Source organism: Paramisgurnus dabryanus, chromosome 1 (genome assembly GCF_030506205.2).
Source record: "Paramisgurnus dabryanus chromosome 1, PD_genome_1.1, whole genome shotgun sequence".
Taxonomy (NCBI): domain Eukaryota; kingdom Metazoa; phylum Chordata; class Actinopteri; order Cypriniformes; family Cobitidae; genus Paramisgurnus; species Paramisgurnus dabryanus.
The window spans coordinates 10,609,565-10,618,303 of NC_133337.1; the positions used below are offsets into that span (position 1 = coordinate 10,609,565).

General features: G+C 35.7%; 1 long non-coding RNA gene across 1 annotated transcript; it reads left to right on the forward strand.

Annotated features, from left to right (window-relative positions):
- Window positions 1-2,743: 2,743 nt before the first annotated feature.
- On the forward strand, window positions 2,744-6,682 carry LOC135747210 (uncharacterized). The gene is made up of 7 exons (XR_010531792.2): window positions 2,744-3,118; window positions 3,289-3,369; window positions 3,509-3,582; window positions 5,388-5,480; window positions 5,649-5,712; window positions 5,779-5,877; window positions 6,581-6,682. It is a non-coding gene; the product is annotated as an uncharacterized lncRNA (long non-coding RNA).
- The last annotated feature ends 2,057 nt before the right edge of the window (window positions 6,683-8,739 follow it).

Genomic DNA, 8,739 nt, shown 5'->3' on the forward strand with positions numbered 1-8,739 from the left:
AACAACGGTGAATGGTAAACGGTTGAAAAAGGTTAATAAAATGCTTAAAAATCAACGTTGAAATTTGGTTGAAATAACGTCAGTTGTTTGTTCAACGTTGATTCAACGTTGATTCAACGTTGAAACAACAGTGAAGTAAATGGTTGCAGAGAGACAATAAAATAATGTTTTATAATATGTGAATCATTCAGAAAAAAAATTAAAAACTCATTTTATAAAATTGATGACATTATAAAAAAAATTTAACAAATAATTGAATATACAGGTAGCGACGTAATCTCGCGAGATTACACGAGACTGGACTGTTTTAACCGCTGTCTTCGAGATCTTGCGTATCACACGAGAAAATGCTTCAGAGAAAGAAGAGGTAAGGAAATATAAGTCAATGTAAACGCATAACGTTATTTTATTCACATATACAAAGTGGTAGGGGAGAGTGGGGTAAAGTGAGACATCGGGTAAAGTGAGACACCCCCTGTATCTAGGCAACGGAACACATTTGTGGTCCTATGACCATTATGTTTTTAAGCCCCTCAAATTTCCCCTTGGCCATGAAGGACAGGACCTCATGCTGCTGTGGTTAACATGTTTTTTTCACAAAAATATATTTTTTGCTTGTAAAAGTAAATTTTCTTGCTGTCAACTTAATCAACTGTTGTGCCAAAGCAAATTGATTCAGGTAGAAAAACTTATATCACACATGTTTATGAACTACCAACATATAAAACCTTGTGTTGATGCTAGCTGAAGATTAGCCTGAATTTCCAAGAGAGAGAGTTTTTTTCCAAAATGTGGTGGTGGGGTAAAGTGAGACACGAGGCACAAGTTCAGTTTAGTCTAAAACATATTTTAATGTAATATTACATTACATATGTTTTATTTTTAATTTTATAAACATTGCAGAAAAACCATTACGCCTAGTCAATACACCAGGAAGACAGCCTGGGGAAAAACACCCCTTGAGGAGATGGAGAGTGCAGCTGCTTAGGTCAAGGAAGGAAAGAATTCTCTAATGCTATGTACACACCAAACGCGAGGCATCATGGTACTGTGGGTTCACACCAGACACAAGTTCAACAATTTGCGGAAGTAGATTACATACAAAGTCAATGCAAAGACGCAATCAGACACGTCCTCGCATGTGGCGATGCGAATGACGTGATATGGGTGGCGCGTTTTCCACGAAAACACGCGCTATTCGCCGCAAACATGTCTTCGCCCAATTTGAAAATATTCAACTTGAGCGAAAAATTCCATTACACAATGTTAAATCCTGCGAGTAATCTAGATCAAGTAACGCACTGCCCCGCATTTGGTGTGTACGTAGCATTATTCGCAAATTTTTCGTTCGAGATAAATATTTTCAACTTGGGCGAAGACATGTTTGAGGTGAATAGTGCGTGTTTTCGCGGCAAATGCTCCGCTCATATGGCGTCATTTGCATCGCCCCAGGCGAGGATGCGTCTGATCGTGTCTTTGCATTAACTTTGAATGTAATCTACTTGCACAAATCGTTGCACTCACGTCTGGTGTGAACCCAAAGTAAGAGCAGCTGCAAGGGATAGAAATATTGATAGATGGTTCTGATTGTCTTTTGCGCTGACCCGCAGACACTAGCTGGCTCTAAGGGTCCTTTGTTCTGACCCCCAGACTGCGTTCTAATCTAACTGGTTCTATATGTCATTTGAATGTTAATTAAAAAAATTTGAATTGTCGGAGCCAATGGTCTACAGTGGGCAGCGCTCCGACATGTGGTGCTTTCACACTTTCTGGGAGTTCGATTCCCGGCTCGTGGTCATTTGCCGATCCAATACCCTTCTCTCCTCCCTGTACTTTCCTGTCCTCTCCAAAGCTCACTGTTAAATAAAGGCAAAAACTGGCCAAAAAATATAACTTTTGAATTATGTTATGTTGTATTTGATTTTGGTTCAGAGTTACTGTACTTTCAAGTGTTTAGAAAAATAATGTTCTTAATTGACCAATCCCCTTGATTCTGTTACTAGTCCAACATTAGTTCTGGAATGTGTGGTTGTCAAGCTAGCCGTCAGGATTTTATCTGTTACAATATGTGCTGTTATGGTAGTTTCAGAGTGTAAAAAGTAAGTGGATCAGTTTACCCCGAGCTGGTTCACTTTACCCCCTTGATTTTTCTGGTCTGTCTCAGTTTACCCCTAAGCTGGGGTAAAGTGAGACACAAGACCACTTTTTTTAAAACAATCATATTTTCACTGCTCTTCGTCCTGAATACATTCTGGTAATTTCCATAGCTAGGAAACATCCTGAATTAATGGGAAATGTGTAAATTTGACTGATATATCATTTTAGCTCGCTTAGAGGGGAGCAAATGTAAAAAATGTCTCACTACCCCACTCTCCCCTATGACAAAAAAGCACGATGCCAAATCGGGTTTTTTTTCTGTTAGTTGCGAATGTATTCGTTATAGTAGTTCATTTGCTAGTCCACGGATGTTCCCGCCGAAATTGGACTTCGTTATTATGAATATTAATAAATTAATATGAGGTGTGTTTTTATCAACTTAACCACTTGGTTGTTTTTGCTTCAGAAAAGCAACTAGTTATAAATGTAAGCGCTTTTTTGGACAACTTCGGTGAAAAAGTGTTGATTTCGTAGTTCAGTCAGCGTAACTTGTATCCGAGAGGTCTTACAGGCGCCACAGACACCTATCAGCCTTTTGTAAGGAGGAGCAGCTCGAGAGTGCGGTGCTGTCAGTGTAAGCTAGTTTCTCAAATTCATATTACTGATAAAGTGTTAAAACTTAGATGAGATGTTGGTGTTTTATGGCTCACGAATTCGCAATAACGGATACGTATAGCAGTTCGTGTTAATGACATTAATCCAAACTTATTGATGACGTGATAACATGGGCGTCGAATCCAATATTAATCATGCTGAGGTTTTCTCGACGGGGTAATGTGTATAAATGCAGTTATAAAATTATAAGGGACAAGATAGTGGACGTGACCCTCATGTTTCCATGGCAATCAGTCAATTACATGTTACGCTTATGATCGCACCTGCGGTCATTCGCGCAGTATCCATGATTTTAAGCGGCATGAAACACTTAAGTTAACTCCTTTGTACGAAAATATCATGTCGTGTAAGTTTGCATGTTCTATTCGAATTGAAATACATTGTAACGGTGTAATTTTGCTTACTTGTTGAATAGTTAGCAAGTTTTAATGGAAATAGAAAATATGGTTATCTAGACAAATGTGCTCTTGTTTTCATTATATTTTTATAACTCTTTTGTAATGTCTTCGTTATCAGAGCCCTTCAAATTAGAAAAGTGAGGATGATCTTGTCAATGCTGAGATTTTCATGCATCAGCAGCCACTACATCTGGATCAGGTAATGTTGTGTTAACCCTGCTATTCTACAGTATTTACTTAAATGCAGTATGCAAGTGTATGTATTCATGTTCTGATAAAGTCATTATAGAATTCTCTTCCAATATTGCACTAATTTTACTTTTTTATATTTTGTCAAGATTGAACAAGAAACAGACAGCAAGGGTTGTCAGATCAGAAACAGAATGACACACAAACACAAGAAACTTCACAGGTGAGAATTGAGAGTGGCTTTTTAAAAACACCTGCTACTTGTTTCTCAAGACTGGTTTATCATTGACCGCGTTTACATGCACCCTAATAATGCGATTATAATGGGATTTTGTCAATACTGCGATTATACTTTACCTCATGTAAACGCAATAATTCGATAAAAATAATGCGATTAAGCTCATAATCGCAATAAGTAAAGTCGCATTAAAAGAGGTGGCGTACGCCGTTTATAATCGCAGTATGCGTCCATGTAAACGCTTTAATCGCATTTATACCGCACTAATTAAGTGCACGTTTGTTTTAGTCACGCACCTTAAGCACAAATTCGTTTTAATCTTGACATTAGGAAGTTTTACATGAACTCTGCCAACACGACTCGCTGTCAGCAGTCTGCCTTCATTCAGAAACAGCTCAAATAACACGACAGCAGTGTATAAAACCTTTAAATGACATTATAACGATAATTATAACGATAAATATATTAGTGACCACATCATAATGATAACTTCATGCTAATTCGATAAAACGAGCGCGGCATTACCTAATATTGGATATTTCTTGTAATAAAAACTTTTTTTGCAATTGTTTACATGTCACTGAATATGTACATATTGTTGCATTTACACAGCGGGAAACCAGCAGATGTCCTCAACTGAATGAATGTAGTAGTTTGTGTAATAATATTATACATTTTGGCGTAGTCAGTGTGGTAGAAAAATTTCACAGCATCAGCGCTGGATACCTGAGGTAATTTTATGTTATAAACCTCAGCAATGAATGAGCTTTCTGTTGCATTTTAAGTGCGCGTGCACTTCAAGTTCAAATAGATTTGATTGGCTGTCAATGGTTTATCGTTCATCATGTGCCAAAATCGCTATCGTTATAGTTGTTGTGTGAGCTCTGCTATTATCTTTAATATAAAACGATTTTTAAAACTATATTTTTATATCATGTGAACGCCCTTTACAGGCACTGTCATATTTATATCTTCATCACGGCACCGGATAATGAAATACATCTATAACAACGTGTTTGTCATTTAACGTAAGTAAATTAAAACAGTGGACCATATATGTGAGTTCATCATTTGTGCTCTGCATTGAACTTTGTGTGAATAATCCGAAAATAAAAACTGCATGTAAACCGGAGTGAAGAGGTTAGCTCCAGTCATGTAAACATCTTACTGCGATTAAGACCTTACTCGCATTATTGGAAATAATCGCATTTTTGGTGTGCATGTAAACGTGGTCATTGTCATTAGGAAAATATAAGAAACTAATTTAGGATACAATGGTTACTTTTCAGCACAGCAATTAATTTATTTTGTACGCCACTATTCCTTCTACAGTATGTAGGCCTACATATTTCAAACACTTTGTTTTCAGTAGACAGAGACAAAAGTTAATCCAGTTTTAAGAGTGGATGGTGATGCAAGTTTTATAGAGGCTTCATATTGATAGAAAAAAATGGGTCTTTGTGGTGGTGTATTTGACAGCATTTATTTGTTCTTATCTTTATGTGTTATGGGTTTAATCATAATTTTTTTAATTGTCAATGAGCTGCCACCTACCCTTGTAATGCACCACCAAGATACCATGTTGTAATAGAAATCCGTAATTTACCATTTCTTTTTTGTGAAGCGTCTCCCCTAAAACCTTACAATGCATTTAATATTTGTTTTGTAATCAGATCAAGTTCTACTAATCCTAATAATTAAGATGCAGTGTTTTGTATTTCACAATTTATGTTTTCTTTTTAAAAGGGGCTATGACTTGTTTTTATTTTATTATGTGTTTTAAATTGTAGGCAGATCAACATGCAATTTGAAGACGTGTGATAAAATACAGAGAGGTGAAGTAGTGTGTCTTTCCAGATCCCCAAATCATTCCCCCTTAAAAGGTAATGAATAGTGTTATGACAAAAAATGTAAACATTCTTAATTTCTTTAAAAGTTGTACTTGGGCCACAGTTTTCTGTATTTCTTACCACAAGATTACATTTATATTTCTATACTAATGAAATATGTTTTTCTTTTTCCAAACTTTATCAAATGCAATGATCGCTAAGATGAGCCTGAAGAGGAGATTTGGGAAGATGCTGTTTCATAAGTCGCTTTGCCAGATCACCTGTGGTAAGTTTGTAAAACATATATTAAAAATAGGATTATAACATCTCCTAATCAAAAGTTTTTGATCAGGTCGGGATGTCTGCTAACAAGATGCCTTGCTGGTCTGAGCGAGTTTAAAGTCTTACACAGACAGTCTAGAAGTTCTGAAGTCCATCTTCGATTTCATTGGTAAGGGACTACACAAAAGGCTGTTTGACCCACACGTAAAGCAACCTGTCAGTGTTTGCTTTGTTAAGCATCTCATTTGGGCGTGTTGAAAATATAAAGTTAATATCACTTAAGCATTCAGTATTGGATTAATTTGTAACCAAATCGATCAGAAGCACCATTCACTACCATAGTATTCTTTTATCCTACTATGTAAGTCAATGGTGCTTCTGGTCATTTTGGTTGCAGACATTCCTTAAAAAAATCTTTGTGTTCATCAGGACGCTTTAAGGTGTAGAAACATCTCAGCAACCTCAAGAGAAATTTGAGGCAACTGAGCTAAATTGCAGATGTTGTTGCAAAGGGTCTGAATATGTATAATGTAAATATGATGTGTTTTCTTTTTTCATACATTTGCAAAAGTTTCTAAAATTCTGTTTTTACTTTGTAAAAATATCTAAACAATTACAGTATCATGCAACAACATAAAATTGAAAGTGAAAGGTGTATGATTTCTGAATGCACTGTAGATGATCTTAATTGAACCTCATTGTCATCTTCGTAAACAACAGCTTTGTTCTTTCATCAGCTATGCAATGTTTCAAGTCAGACTATCAAAGAAAACGCATCTTGCCCTGATGTGCAATAACAAGATTTTTTTGTACATGGGCTAAAATGCAGCATTTTTTGAAAATTAAATATCTTGTTTTTCCCCCCTCTTTAGATGCTGTCATCGTATTAAGTACAGCATGAGCCAGAATAGATGGGTGGTGGTGGCCATAAGAAGACTGTCAACTAAACCAACAACAAAATTCATATTTGCAGTTTTTCTTGAATAAAGTTTTTATTCAGATTAATAAAATGACTTTTAAACATGATTTTGTTTCATATTTTATGATTTTATTCTATATTTAGAAAATTCCACTTCTGCACTATTAACTGGAAACCTAACTGTTTGAAAGAATGTGTTTTATCCATAAAAAAATATTTTTAACAGCTGCTTTCATATTTATTTGGAAAGGGTAGGCACCTGCCATCTTATTTGTCCACATTTAAACTTTACCTTCCTTAAGTGTTTAGTTTTATGAATGGGGTTGTACTGTAAGTTATGCGTAGCAAGTTGCATTCATATGATAATTGCATTAAAAATGACACGTTTACAGTAAATCATTTAGTGAGTATTGCAGTGTAAAGTAAAAATCTATATTTAGTGTTAAAAACAACAAGGAAATAGAAGGTTGAAATTGCGTCATGATATCAACCATAATTCACCTATGTTGAAAGTGTGACGTTGAAACAACGTCGTGATTTCAACGTTGAAATTTTTTGCAAAACCGAAAGGTAATCCAACGTTGATTCAACGTTGGTATCTGACGTTGATTCAACGTTGAATCAACGTTGAAATGCCGACTGGGTTGGTACGCAGCACCATGAAAGACTCACACACCTTTCCCTGATGCATGCCCACACAGAAATACTGAACTCCCTGGACATTCGTCCCCTACCTCATGAGAGACTTTGGAATTTCTATTATACAACCGGCGCAATGCGCGACGCGAGTTTTTTCTGCTCGAGTAAAGAGCGCGTAGATAATATGCGCATTAACGGAATGACAACGCGGGTTTGTTTATTACATACACAAAAACGCTTTTTAATATGAAAAATTAAAGGATTAAAATGTAACAGATTATTATTTAGTCTCTTGGACATAAATGATGACCAATTATGAGACGTTAGAAGGCTTAAATAGCTGCTTCATCTGTAGCTAAGTAAATAAATGCTTTGCTTTAAACAAATGCATCTACTTTTAAATGTTTTTTTTTTAAATGCTACCCAACGGATTTATTGTATATAATGACTCTGCACCTGTAGATATGGTGAGATGAGAAAACATTTTAAGTAATGCTTTTAAAAAAAACATTTCGCTGTCCAGGTGCTGAAATGGCTCTCCACACGTTTGTAAATTCTTTATCTTTTGTTTGTAACAAATAGAGTATTTTTACAGTACAAACCTTATATAAAGCCTATTCTAAAAATGTAATTATACACCATGTATTTCTTTATAAAAGTATACAATATCAGAACTAAACCCATCATTATTTTTGTTCAAATTATGAATTATTTATAAGTTTAAAAAAGACAGTAATAGTACTATTTAGTAAAAAAAAGATCTATATAAAAATATACTAGGTATGTTAATGTGAGAATATTTTACATCTGTTAATCGACGTGTGATTCTAACTTAAAAACGAAAGTAAAATATGTTCGTACGCATGGACATTGAAAATTGTGGAGTTTAATTAATATTATATGTTGTTATAATATTATATGTTGTATGTGAATTGTAACGAAAGTAATTCCCCCTGGTATAAGTATTTTTGCTTCTGATTAATAGCGCATATTCATCTGAGAACTGATGATGTCTGTGTGTTTCAGACCCTGGCTGTGTGCCCTGAAGTGTATATGACAATAAAGTAGTAAATCTCAATGTATTTTTAAAATGTATTTTAAATAGGCCTATAGGCTCATAGGTTTTTTGGTTAAAAAATTCACAGCACCCCCTGTTCAAAATGACTTCCAGCGGCCCTGCCTTGACGCTTTGTGTGTTCGACTTTAAATGGTGCGGCTGACTGGTCGGCGTATGACATCAGAGTACCGCGAGAGCAAAGGTAAAGTCGGACCATTTGTAACATTTCGACTTGCTCTCGCGGTATTTTGATGTCTTCATTGCCGAACTGTCTGCGCAGCGCCACATAGAAACGCCCTTTGACTCTTTAAGTCAAAGTACCAGCAACATGAGAAGTGGTGGCACGCAAAAGAAAGTGAAGGTACGCAGTACACTAAAATATAAAGCGTCTGTACTGCGAGCACTGATATAGTTAT